Genomic DNA, 14,171 nt, shown 5'->3' with positions numbered 1-14,171 from the left:
ACAGAGAAGTAAAAGGAAAATAAATATTCAAAATTCCTCCCAGTTGTTACAGTTTCATTGATACTTGTCCTTTTTGCATTTCAGCTATATGGTATTGCCCAGCTTCTACATTGTCCAGCTGGTAACATTGATTTTGGTCACTCTTTGTCTCATGAGCAGTTGCTTACTCAGTTGTAAGTTGAACAAAGTTTGAATTTGTCTTATATCCTAACACCTCTTTCATCTCATGTAATTCTTACCCATTTCAAATTTTGCAGTTCTCCAAACATCAAAAGTGCTGTGTTCTCTCATGCATCTGTATCTTTGCATATTCTTTTCTCTTTACCTGGAGAACCCAACCCCAAACACTTATCCTCTCCTCCCTCCTGCCTTTAGTAGTTGTGCTGGTTTGGATGTATCATGTTCCCCCAAATGCCATGTTCTTTGATGTAGTCTTATGTGGGCAGATGTATTAGTGTTGATTAGGTTGGAACCTTCTGATTGTTTCCATGGAGATGTGACTCAATCAACTGTGAGCGAGACCTTACATTGGATCATTTCCTGGAAGTGTTGTCCCACCCATTCAGGGTGTACTTTTAAAAAAAGAGCCACACAGGCCCAGCCAGAGAGCTGCAACTTAGAGACATTTTGAAGGCGGCCATTGAAAGCAGACTTTTGCTCCAGAGAAGCTGAGAGAGGACAGAATGGCCCAAGAGCAACATGTTGAAGAATGCACAGGAGCTGAGAGAGAAGCTGGAACAAAATCCGAGATCAGCAGATGCCAGCCACATGTCTTCCCAGCTAACAGATAGCCATTGGCTATCCTCCAGTGAAGGTATCCGATTGTTGACGCCTTACCTTGGACACTTTATGGCCTGAAGACTGTAACTGTGTAACCAAATAAACCCCCTTTTATAAAAGCCAATCCATTTCTGGTGTTTTGCATAATGGTCAGCATTAGCAAACCGGAACAGTAGTCTACCTGGATAATTCCTAATCTTTCTTCAAGATTCAATTCACGTTTGTTTCAACTGTCCAAAGAAAGCCCTCCCTCTTCTTTTACCTCCTCCCCCCTCAAACTGTCAGAGCATCCATACCCAGAGAATTTGATACATACTTTTGTCATAACATGTAGATGCCACTGTAATTGCATGCTATTTGTGTCACTTTCCCTCACTAGACTGTTAGCTTCTTGAGGGCAAGACTATGTTACATTCATTTTTTAGTTCCCAGTGTCAAGTACAGTGGTTGATAGAGAAGTTGGTGCTCTATAAATTTTTGCCGAATGAATAGTAGATAGTTTGAAGAAGACTCTTGAAAAGTATATATGGGATAGGAGGAGAAGGATTGCTGTTGGTACTTGTACATACGTACATACTTATGTTCTGTATTCATAAAAAAGTTGTGATAAATAACCATTTCAAAGACTGCAATTTATATGGAAAAAAGAAAAACATACTAAGTCTGATTTACAGATAGTGCTCAAATTTTATGTATGTGGCTTTCATACAACTCACACTATAATGATCCTCTTTGAATTGGATTTTGTGTGATGAATTTGGACTCTCATTGATGAACAAATGCATATTGCCAGCCAGCTAACAGTTCAGTTTCAATGGTGGCAACATCTTTAACTTCTTAACAGTGTATGTATGTGCAATTATTTGATGATTTTATTGCATTTTACCCTATTCTGTAAAATAATAGAAGCTGGGAAAATTAAAATGCTGATAGTAGTGATAAGCAGCAGTCTAGAGACAAAGATGGAAATCATTAGGCACACTAAAAGTGATCCCTTAGTCTTGATTGAGCACAAAGTTAAAGCACATGTGCAACACGTTGGAAATATATTATTGAAGATAGTGTCTTCAAAGGATAGTGTAATTATAGATTTAAGAACATTTTTAGCTAACATTGAAATCTATTATTTAGATTGTATCCTTCAAATTTTTATATTTTCAGTTAAAAAAAAAAAAAAGGTAGCAATGAGTTCATGGCATTTTACCTTACTCTGAGAATTATATTAGAAAAATGATTTCATTTGGGCCGATTTATCTTTCCAGATACCTGGTTGGTTATTTAAATATTCTGTTTCAAGTTTTGTAATGATAGATTCCTCCATTGCTGAGTATTTTTACATGTCTGTGATGTAGCTAATGTTCATTTACAGGTGAATGTGAAACATTATCTAATGTTTACGGTAAGCCCAATCATCCTATTGTAAAATCAGACTTCCTTTTTTTATTGTTATTTTTCCTGATGGATCTGAAAAATTATACTCCTCACTCCAAAAAGAGGAGACATTGCTTGTTTTATATTGAACACTGTTGGATTTTCCCTAATTGCCTATGGTAGAGGGGAGAATACAGTTAAAGGTACCCCGGGGGTCTGGAGTAGCCCCAGTATAAGAAGCACAAACCAGAAGAATAGAATTAATGAAAACTTTAAAAGGGTGATGGGAACCTATAGGGATGCACTCTCCTTATAAGACAGATTCTTGGTGTGAACAGTTGAGACTCACCTGTCTCCTCGGGAGAGGTACATATTACTTTCTTTATTTTCTAGAGATTACCTTTTTGTTATTGCCGTCTTTATGCCAGAGTACCACAGGAGTTCTTTCTGTGCTATTCAGGAATCATTGTTGGTTGTTTTGTGACTTCCATATCACAATTGGCTTCCATAGCCACTTGTAACTTCTTTCAGTATTGTTCTGCTTTATGTGGCAGTGCTTTATTGTTTTGCTGTCCTTCCTTGTTTTAGTTTGTAGACTTGGTATTTTATGTGGACTGCCAAGATGTGAAATCTTTGTAGATAGGTGACATTTAGGAAGCTCTTTCCTTTGTCATTTTTTATGAAGAGAGAAAGCCTTTTAATTACAGTGGCCTCATTGGGAAAAATGACCAATCTCTTGACTTGTTTAGCTGCATAAACCTCTAAGAATTTCAATACTTTAGTATTAGGAGGTGATACACATGACTTTTGTTTTTCCTGAGAGTGATATTGAGTAGCTTTGAGCTTTTCTATATTCTCTGGCCCAGTCCTCTGGAGACCAACTATTTTGAAATAGTTATTTGGGCCTGGGATGTAGTATATCATGAAATGTATTTCACAATTTACCTTCCCCTGTTTGGTTATCTGTCATCTGCCTTTTAAAGTTCTCAGGTGTACCATTCAAATCCTTGAGACCTTTGTTGCAAACCTAATATCTGTGGTTTAGTGTGAATTCAGTTGGAATTCTGTGTCCTGTAAAATTGACATGAAAAAAGTATATCCATTTCCATACATGATCCTTTAGCACAGAGTTAAACCTTAGCTAGATTGGTCTAATCTTTTTTTTTTTTTTTTTGTAAGTGTTTGATGAGAGGGCATAAACGGAAGGGAAAGAGAGAAGTACTCTAATTTTATGTTTTCATGCTTTACAGACAAACAAATACTGCACTATTTCAAACTAGTAAATACAAAGCTTTTATATATGAACATGAGAAATTTGATGTTTGAAAGAAACTACATGACTAGTTTTATTAAAATATGGTTGCTATTGTCATTGCAGTTTTTATACTTTCCATGTTTGGGGGAGTACCTGTTCCTCTCTTACTGATAATAAAACATAAGGGAAATTTCTAGTATATAATACTAGTATATTTTCCCTAGATTTTTAAATTGGCAGGCCATTTGTTTAATTTTTTAAAAAACATTTCAGTTGCAGCATAATATAGTCCTTTGGGGGGCATTGGTAAAATGAGGATAAAATGGGTACAGGATTCCAACAGCTTGAAAATAACACAGTATTTGACCAAAATCTCTTTTGTATTCCCTACTCTGGTTCTATTCCAATAGTCCTGGAAATGTGCCTATGGACTATTTACAGTGAGATTATAAAACTGAATCATGATTTTGGTGAATAGAAGCCAGAGCATGTGGCTCCAGCACCCAGCTGGCAGTAAGCTCTCCCTAGGTTTATGAATGTAGTTAGATGGCCCCCAACTGTTTACAAGACAGCAGAGGTGAGATCTTTGATTGACAAGTCAGAAATGCATTAGATCATTCCCTCTGCCAGTCTATGGTTCATGCTGTTAAAAATGTCAGCCTCCAAGTTTGAATGGCAGCCTGAGGGCCTTAGAAGCTTTTTGTTTTCTGAGATGGGAACACAAATTGGATGTGTGCCTGAGCGCTTCATCCTGGGCTGTAATTTCATCTTTTAGCTAAGAACCACAAGGTACACGAGCAAAGCACCCTGTAAACAATAATACTGTGGAAAAAAAAAATAAACAAGGTCGTGTTTCTGGTGTGTTGATCCGATGGTGTCCTGACCTCTATCACGTTGAACATCTCCACTCTGATTGCTGTTCCCTTTGGCATTACAATGAGAGAAAGAGAGACTGACATAGGAGGAAAAGATTTAAAGTTACAGTGGCATTGCACATTCCTTGTATTGTCTATGAAATATTGAACTGTCAGAATGTGACACTTGGTTTTTTAAGCAACCTTTCTTGTTTGAAGTGTTTGCAGTTCATTCCTTTCTCCCCCATTTGTTTGCTTTCATTGATAGGCTTGGAAGTAGTTGTCTTAAATGCACGAAAAGGGACAATGTTAAAGAGAAGTGGTGCTAATGGAGTCAAATAAACTTCACACTGGGACACAAACACAGGCTGTGAGGGGTGGGCAAAAGGGGATTAAAAGAGGGGTAGTATATTAATACTGGGATTTATGGAACAACCTATTGTAAGGAAGAATCAGCTTAGGTCTTGGTTCTTTTTTGTAGAGGCAGGAGGTTGGGTGGAGAGGTGGTAGTGGATAAAGATAACAGATGCCATGACGTAGTTTATTAAACTGATAGCCTACTGTATGGCAATATTGCCAGTCAAATCATAGTTAACCCAGCTGTTTTATTGATTGCTCTAATTATCCGGTTTCTTTGGCAAGTGGTTTGTTATGAAATATTTTTTAAAATATGGCAAAAAATATTTTTTAAATGTGCAAATTGTATTTATTGTGAACTTAATGAATAGGTAATATGGAAGAACCATTGATTGTATTAGTCCCACCTAATGGTATACGAATAGAAAATCTTCACTTAAGAAGCCAAAACATATTTCCTGGAAAATATTTCTAGTAACAGGATGAGTTTTCTGTAACTGTTTCAATACGTCTTAAAACAACAAATATTTTATAATTAAAACTTTTTTTTTCTTCTTGAGAAAGCAGCACTATTGATAGATATATACTTTTATCTTAATCCATTTTTTTGGCATACACCTTACAAATAGAGCATTAACTGCAGATGACCTTTTGCAATTTTTCGGGAGTGTAGAAAACTAGGAGTTTGTGTTGAAAGTACTTGAATTAACCCTTATCGATGGGTTTAAAGGACAACTATTTAGCTTAGCCTTCTCCTGTGCAAATGTGAAAGGCAAGAGTTGTTCTCTATCCTGAATACATAGTGAAATGCACCGGAAAAATGGTTGTAATAATTCTTGACATTTCTCATTTCCCTGCTTTGAGGGCATGCTGGAAGGAGAGAGACGGTATTTGCAAAATAATGTCTTGCTCCCTTGTGCCCAGAATTATGTCCTCACTGACAAAATACAATGCTCAAAAAGTAAAGCCAGATGGAAGGATTTTGAGAACTAGTTAGTGTTTTTGTTAAGTATTGCTCTGTATTTTTAAAGCATAAATACTGGTGTAGATTTTCATTTAAGCTGTACAAACCCCATCTTGATTCAGTGGAGGAGTTTTCAAAAATCTTTCTTCTGGAAATTGATTTCTCATTGACTGATTTCCAGAGGATGAGTGAAAATAAACCATTATTTTCAATCTTGGAAGAATAAGAGGAGTGCAAATGTTTATATAAGAAATAAAAGATGAGAAATATGTGCCTTTATGGGATGTCCTAAGTTTAACACAGCATATAACTGTACAAAGTTTCTGCTTCCCTTGGTGTGTTATTAATACACCTGTTACTAGGAAAGTGCCTCACAGCCTATGGGCTTTGTGCAGCTACACCTCCATATTAATGATTAGCTTTATTACTTAAAACCCAGGCTTGCCTTGTGAGCAAAAATCAGTGTATTCATATAACTGTAGAATGTCAGCATTAGAAAGGACATCAAAATGCCATCTAGTCACATTCCTCTCACAATACAGGAATCCTTGGTGAAGTATCTTTGGCAGAAGGTCATCTCATCTCTCTTTGATCGTTGTGATTATTGGTGAGTTTACAACTTCTTGAGGCAACTTGTCTTCTTCTGCATTGTTATTTCTATTTCAAAGTTTTCCTTTTAGAATGGGCCAAACTTTTGGTCTATCCACTGATTCTAATTCTGCCTTTTGTAATTATGAAGTAATTATTTTCTTTTATCATGTTGCTTATATATCTTCTATCCTCCAGGTTCTGGTTCTATATGTGTTTCTTTGGCAAATGTCAATAATCATTCCTGCCATTGTTAAAACCACCTATTTTGGTGGAGGATGTTATCATTCTTGTTGTCTTTCCCTTTGAATGTGTTCCACCTTGACAGCGTCCTTATTACAATATGGCATGCATAACTAGAGGCAGTACTGTAAAAGTGTTTAATAGGGTAGGATACAGGGATACCTCTTATTTTGAACATAATTTGGATAATGTAATTTAATTATTACAGCCTAAAATTGGGTTTACTTCCTTCATGTAGGTGAGGAAAAATCTCTAGGAAGTTAGCCTGGGTTTGTTTCCTCATCTTTCTTTGAAGCCAGAAAAGCATATGTAAGCACTTTGACAAATGACATAATGTAGTGGCATATCTGAGTGGTACAGGTATTTTAAAGCTAGCTCTAGTTCCTGAAGATGGTGAACATCTGCTTAGAGGTATTGTAGAGCTCCACAATGCACTAATTGAATTACTCTTTTTTGGAGTTGCCTACTGCACTAATTGAATTAGAATCAGCTTTTGTGTGTGCATGTATGTGTATGTGTGTGAGTGAGTGTAACTGAGATAATTCCAACCGTAACAGGAGAGATTGTGGGAGACATGACTGATGATGTGTACTGTGCTGCTATCTAATGGCAGGCTGTGGAACTACTACGTGGTCTCCAGGGAAGAAAGAATGCAGTCATCTGATCTAGTGTGACCTCAGTCTAACCCCATCCAGTTTAGTTCAGAAGGTCCCAGGTTATATTTTTGTAATTCCAAATCTAAAAGGATAGAATGTGATTAATTTATCCATTAAAAGTTCAAGTATGTTTTATTAGGCATAAAGGTTTTTTTTAATGGAGTACTAACTTGCAAATATTCAATCTAATTAAAAACTTCTAACCTCTAATTTTATTGGTAAAAACAAAAACAAAAACAAAACAACCAAGGTGTTCTGAGTCAATGGATCATGTTCTTCTCATTTTGCCTTTCATATGACCTAAATATAAAAAAAGAATTACCTTTTTGAAATTGCCTTAGAAAAAATTAATGATATTGGGTTTGTATACTTAAATAAATTTCTTACTGGTTATCAGAAATACCGAGGACAGTCAATTTAAGGGTGTTATCAGATTTTGCTATACATGATTATTTATTTAAAATAAAAATTATTCTAGAAAATATTTTAATTATTGCTATATCAAAACAATTTGTACAGATTTCTGTTGCTCTGGTTAATAGTTGAACACAAAATTGGGCAAGTTCGAAGCCTCCAAAGTGAAGTAGGTAATTTTCTTTCTTTTTTAAAAAAGTAATTTTAGTAATTTTAAAAGTAATTTTACAGATTTCTGTAAAACACATCATGAAAATATAATTCTATACAACTTTAAAAGCAAACACATGAGGAAAGTCAGCAAGAAATAACTTTTGATTCAGTTTTGCTCTAGGCATTCTAATTTGTAAAATAGCCCTTAACAGAAAAATACGTATGTACAATCACTTCATTTATAGTGTGTGTGTATGTGTGTATAATACCGCTTCAATACTAGGAAGTACATTTAAAATAATCTCATTCAATTTTATCATATGAAAGAAACAAGTATAAAGAATTGAAAAGTCTTGATCTCTCCTATGTTCTCTTCATTATTAAAATAAAATGTCAGTTTGAGTATGCCGACATTTTGTAAGCTAGTTTGTTTTTGATTATGATTGAGCTACTTTGATTTCTCATACATATTGCTTTCACTAAAATAACCAAAATATGATATGCATGGTTAATATAGGCTTTAAGGGCATTTTACTGATTTAGTAAATGAATTTTGACACGTAGATCTAACGCTTTACAACATAACATTGCCATTCACAACTAGCTACAATTCCCTTAAATTGTATGTGCCAGGTACTTACAAAGTATTGAACATAAATTAAGACTCAAACCCTGTCATCAAGAAATATATGGTTATTTATTAGACACTTATTGAGAACCTTTACGTACCAGGCACTGCATGTATAACTTAGGGAGACTACTACTGTTAATAATCATTGGTTCCATGTATTTTTCCCATTCAGTGAGCTAGGGGTCTGGCTTAATAGCAGTCATAAGGAAGCAATATACAGATATAGCTCATCTCAGCAAAAGGAGCGATAGACATATTTGAGACTGGTCTGTCTTTTAAATTTTATTCCCTTCTGTCTTTACACACTTTTTAAGGGAGCAGTGGTGTTTTTGATAGCTCTACATGTAGCTTAAAAAGAGATAGGTAAATTTATTATAGTGCCTCCTGCTGGTGGTAGACCATAGATTTCAAATCTTTGTTGTCTCCTAAATTGGTAGTGCCCACTTGTAGTTTAATAGTTAGTTCCAAGCTTCTTCTAAAGCTATAAATGGGAAAGAGTGTAAGGTATAAAGTGCTTCTTTAAACAGTGTATTTCTAGACCGTAAATTGTCCTGGGACCAGTTCTTGATACAAAAATTCATAGAAACCTGTTTTTCACTGAGTATGGTAACTCCTTGCCATAGTGCTGTAGTGTTAAAATTCACATTGGCCAGGTTGTTCTGTAAATTAAACACTGACAGCTACCCTCAGGGGAACAGCCAATGTATTTATGATGATGTGCTGATTACACAAAATACACTGCAAGCAGAAAACAGCTGCAGAGAACAAACCTCTTAAAAAGAATACAATTATAAATAGCACCCTCAGTATTTCTAGTGGTGAATGTAGAATACAGCATGCTAATGCAGGTTTCTTACTTAGTCTGCCTGAAAACCAAAAATCTGAAGGACAAGTTAAATTATGGTTGAATGCATATGTGGTGCCAGCATAGCAGTGAATAAATTTCGTTTCTGAAGAACATGGCTGTGAATGCACAAATTTCAGGTGTAGAGTAGTCTGACACACACACCCATCCACCTACACACACCCTTTTGTTGTTGTTAGTAGGTTTTTATTAGTGCTTTTCTCATATATAGTAGGGCATGGCCTTGAGGTGAAAGGGGTTTTGGACATTTGAAGGATATTACACAATGAATTGGGCAGGAAGGTGTCTAAATTGTGTTTAAAAAATTATGGTAGAAAATCGATATGTTACGGTTTGGAAATCAACATTTCATTTGAAGATTCATCTCTGTATTTTCAGGGTTTTATTAATAGCTTTGAAGATGTTTGCCCTTGGAATTAGTAAAAGGAGTCAAGACTAACTACCATAAGCTCTTTCTGACTTCTTAGATTCTCTTACTCAGGAATGTGTTATTTTAGGACATTAGAATAGCTGGGTGATTTTATATTTTTAGATGAATCAGATGTTTAAGTTTGTCCTTTTCCATTCCTGTTAATGGTTACATGCAGACAGATAAGATTAGAAAAAAATTTTAGTTTACCCCGTTTGGGAGTCTTCCTGTTTAGGATAAGTATCTATAACATATATTTCAACTACTGAGCATACTAGCTTCTGTTTAAATCAGTAGAAAATATGTTGATCTTCTAACACATAAATTTACTCAAGCCAATTGTAAGGTGTAGCAGGAGGACATAGTGATTGGAAACAGTTCACTTCACCCGCCTGAAACTTAAGAATCAACTCTTCAGTATATGGATCACTGGTATGTAATAATTGACTATTATTGGTCTGTCTGTTGGTCTCTTTTTAAATCATTTTGGAACCTCCTGGAATTATTTTCTTGCTCTGCTGATATCAGTCCCATGTGGCAGAGGACTTGTGTATAATCGCTTCGCTTTAATCAATAGAATAATTGATAAACCAGATAAGATTTAAACTGATTATGGCCCCAGTGGAATCCCCCAGAGGCCTTGGACTCTCTTAATTTTGACATGTGTGTTGTGTACCCTGAGGATGAAGTGCAGTTTGAATTATCTGTTTTTATTTGCTTAATGACGGGGAGGGTGTTAAAGTCAAATGTTTAATTAACCCAGCAATGGGCTGCGTTGTCACTTACACACAGCTGATTGAGATATCTCATGGAGAATACTGAATAGGAATGATAATGTAGCACTGGGACGGAAGATTGCTTTTTCAATCCATTTGCTGGGTCACTGCTTTGAATGTCTTATTGGAAGAAAGGCATTCAGCCTGGAGAAAAAATTTAGCATTTAAGTACATTTTGTTCTTCTTCTCTCCTTCTAGCCCTCTCCCTGTCCAGAAGTTAACTAAAACAGATATGTTCTAGGTTTAATAAGCCATTCATGTACAAGTAAGAGATCAGGGTAGTTGGGAGCCTCAAGCTACATAATTTCCTATGGAAACGGAAGAATCCTACTAGCCTCCAAGGCATTCTAAATGTGAACTCTTTTGTCCCTCATATCCCTTGTTCTTGCCATTATTGTGGGGTTGTCTTTGGTTACTTGTCTCCTGCTTCTTTCTGTAGTGTTTGCTAGATGTGCAGCTACCTCTAGGGCCCCAGGCAGACCTTTTTAAAGAAGCAAATTCTCCAACATATTTTACCATTTTGTGCAGCTGGCTTCTGTTTGGTTGTATTGCTGATCAAGTATTAACAATGAGATTGTTGAACTATGTAGAGAAATGAAAATTTGAAGCATGTACGTTCTTGCTCTTTTTGCTACTGCTTTTATATAAACAGTTGGTTCCGTGTATATTTCATTTTGTTGAGAGGCAGTTTGCCTTCTGTATGGACTGAAAAACTAGGCCAGGAAAGATTCTAATAGCCTACACCATCAAAAATGCAGTCCAGGCAATTGGAGTTTTAATGACTTGCTGCCCACAAAAAATCCCTGACTAGCTTTATAATCAAATGTAAAATTCTTTGGAGGCATATTGAACCAAACTTAAAAAAATTTTTTTTAATCATGACTTTCCTTCTTAGTACTTCTTATTTTTCTTCCTTCTATCCTCCAAAGATCTAAACTAGGAATTTACTAATTTTTTTCTTTGCTTTAGTTATTTGTATTCCAGAGAGCACAATAGGGAGAAGGATACAAGATTGATTTTTTATGTGTGTCCTCTTGAAAGCATAGTCGGGGCATGTCTGCTGAAGGGGGGCGATGCGTTTACAAAGCAATGGAAGCATGCAGCCAGTTTTCAGGCACAGGTTGGACTTTTGCAGGTCAAGGCAGACCAGACGAGTAGCTTATCTTGAGGGACACAAGTAATAGACCAAATATAGAGCAGCTATTTCAGGAATCATGTAGGTCATTTAATTATCCATTATGATTGAGTGGTTAATGCTCTTTTGGCAATTACATGACCTCTGTTATTCTTGAAACCTTTCCAGGCCCTCATGGGTTGAATGACCCACCAGTCAGTGCTCGCAGACTTCATTCCACTCAGAAGGAAAGGAGATGTTGGGAACCACTGGCATTTAGAAATGGCTATGCTTTCTTTACCAACGACTACCCAGAATGTCCTTTTTACTGCAATCAGTGATAGACAACTGGCTTTGAACTCAGCTCCTTCATTGTCTGTAGGAGCAAGAGAGGTACACTAGTTTCGACAAGGGGGACTTGTGGAAAAACAAAGTTCAATACCAAAGTTGGCTATTATGTTATTCACAGGTTCTGTGCTATAGGAACATGTACTATGGCATTAAAAAATTAATGTTTGATATCTGCCAAATCAATCATCCATTTCCAAACCTTGAAGTTAGTGAAGCAATTTTTTTCAATTCATATCACAACAGTATTGCTATTGATGATAGCTAGTACAGATTTTAAAAGATCATTCTTTAAAATTAGCTCAATTTAAATTTCAGTGCTAAAATGATTACTTAAATTTTAAAAGCCACTTCAAGAAGCTGATCAGACAGAATAATTCTGGGACATTTGGATTGCTATTTCTCACTTTCTTTAATCAACAAAGGATGATTAATATTTCCAAAGAAAACTCTTCATTCTTGCTAAATGTTAACAAACACTTGCTTTTTATAATTATGATTACTTATAGGATAATTCTGAGAAAAGAAACTAATGTAGGTGTCTGTTTTGTGACTGTTTAAATTTGATTGAGGACAGTCATGGTGTGGAAAGCATGACTGCATAATCAAATTAGTTGTAAGATTTGTCAGAAATACACAAAATTCTGTAGGGTTAGCAAAATGGAAGATTAGAGGTATACAACCATTCTTTAGCTTTCCAATAGTTTAACACTTTAGGCTTGGAGGAGGAATTTTGTAAAAGAATAATACGTACACACACAAACATACACACAACATATCCTTTAAAGTAGAAACCATTTGTATTGGCATAGAAAGAAACTATCCCTTCTATTGGAGAAAAAGAGAAGCTTTTTAAAATCTCTTACTTACACATCAAAGAGCATTGTCAGGAAAAAGAAACTTCAAGGTGGTTTTTCTCTGGGGACAGTGAAATTATCTATCTTCCCAAATAAATTTATTAAGCTATTCTTGATAGAATTCCAAGTTAATCTGTTTGGGTTTTTATATCCATTTTGTTGTTTGGTAAAATTAACAAATAAAAACTGAAGACATGAGTTAGTGTTTATTTTGGCACTTCAGAAGAAGAAGCCTTCTTACTTAAATTTTGAATCTTTAGGCAGAGATTACCTTGGTGTTTGCTACTTAAGGACCTATGAGAATGCAGACAGTGTAAGTTATATTAATGGCTGTATTCACTTTATAAAAACATATTTCCCTCATTCTAGTTTTCTGATTTCTAGTAGTAGTGGAGATGAGCAGATGATGAGGCAGCAGGATTTATAGTAAAAGTTACAAATTAAACCTCTAGTATCTAGAATAAGGAATATAGTCTGAAATTTTAAGAGGATAGCAAGGGAATAAAGTCAAGTGTGGTGTGTGATTTCTAATTGACTTGTTGCTATTCTTTTTTTTTTTTTCCTTTTTTTTTTATTAAATTCAGTTTTATTGAAATACATTCACACACCATACAATCATCCATGATATACAATCCACCGTCCACAGCATGACAACATAGTTATGCGTTCATCACCACAATCTACCTCTGAACATTTTCCTTACATCAGAAAGAACCAGAACAAGAATAAAAAATAAAAGTGAAAAAAACACCCAAATCATCCCCCCATCCCACCCCATTTGTCCTTTAGTTTTTATCCCCATTCCTCCACTCATCCATACACTAGATAAAGGGGGTGTGATCCACAAGGTCTTCACAATCACACTGTCACCCCTTGTAATCTACATCATTATGTAATTGTCTTCAGGAGTCCAGACTGCTGGGTTGGAGTTTAGTAGTTTCAGGTATTTACTTCTAGTTATTCCAATACATTAAAGCCTAAGAGGAGTTATCTATATAGTGCATGAGAATGTCCACCAGAGTGAACTCTCGACTCCATTTGGACTCTCTCAGCCACTGAAACTATTTCGTCTCATTTTGCATCCCCCTTTTGGTCAAGAAGATACTCTCAGTTCCACGATGCCGGGACCACATTCATCCCCGGGAGTCATACTCTGCGTTGCCAGGGAGATTTACACCCCTGGGAGTCGGGTCCCACGTAGCGGGGAGGGCAGCGAGTTCACCTGTCGAGATGGCTCAGTTAGAGAGAGAGAGGGCCACATCTGAGCAACAAAGAGGTACTCAGGGGGAGACTCTTAGGCACCATCACATACAACTTTAGACTCTCCTTTGTGGTAATGAGCTTCATAAGGGCAAGTCCCATGCTCGAGGGCTCAGCACATCAAACCGCCAGTCCCAATGTTTGTGACAACATCAACACCAGTCCAGGTGAGGATGTCCAACACATCCGCACCTTCCCCCAGATCCTCGGGGCTGGGGAGGGGGAGGCTGTAAATATATTTTTTATTATCTGCCCAGATTACTCTAGGATGTGTCA

General features: G+C 36.1%; 1 protein-coding gene across 9 annotated transcripts in view; it reads left to right on the top strand.

Annotated features, from left to right (window-relative positions):
* The window catches only part of BTRC (beta-transducin repeat containing E3 ubiquitin protein ligase), a 227,594-nt gene that overhangs the window by 103,846 nt on the left and 109,577 nt on the right, over nt 1-14,171 (top strand). Inside the window, exon 1 of one of the 9 annotated variants that reach the window (XM_037804164.1) lies at nt 9,952-9,972. The exons of the other annotated variants lie outside the window; for them this stretch is intronic. The gene's annotated coding sequence lies outside the window, so the exon portion shown is untranslated. Of the gene's footprint in view, nt 1-9,951; nt 9,973-14,171 lie in introns of those variants that run through there. 9 annotated transcript variants of the gene reach the window in all.

The sequence above is a fragment of the Choloepus didactylus genome, chromosome 15 (assembly GCF_015220235.1).
Source record: "Choloepus didactylus isolate mChoDid1 chromosome 15, mChoDid1.pri, whole genome shotgun sequence".
NCBI lineage: Eukaryota > Metazoa > Chordata > Mammalia > Pilosa > Megalonychidae > Choloepus > Choloepus didactylus.
This window is presented reverse-complemented; position numbering and strand designations above follow the sequence as displayed.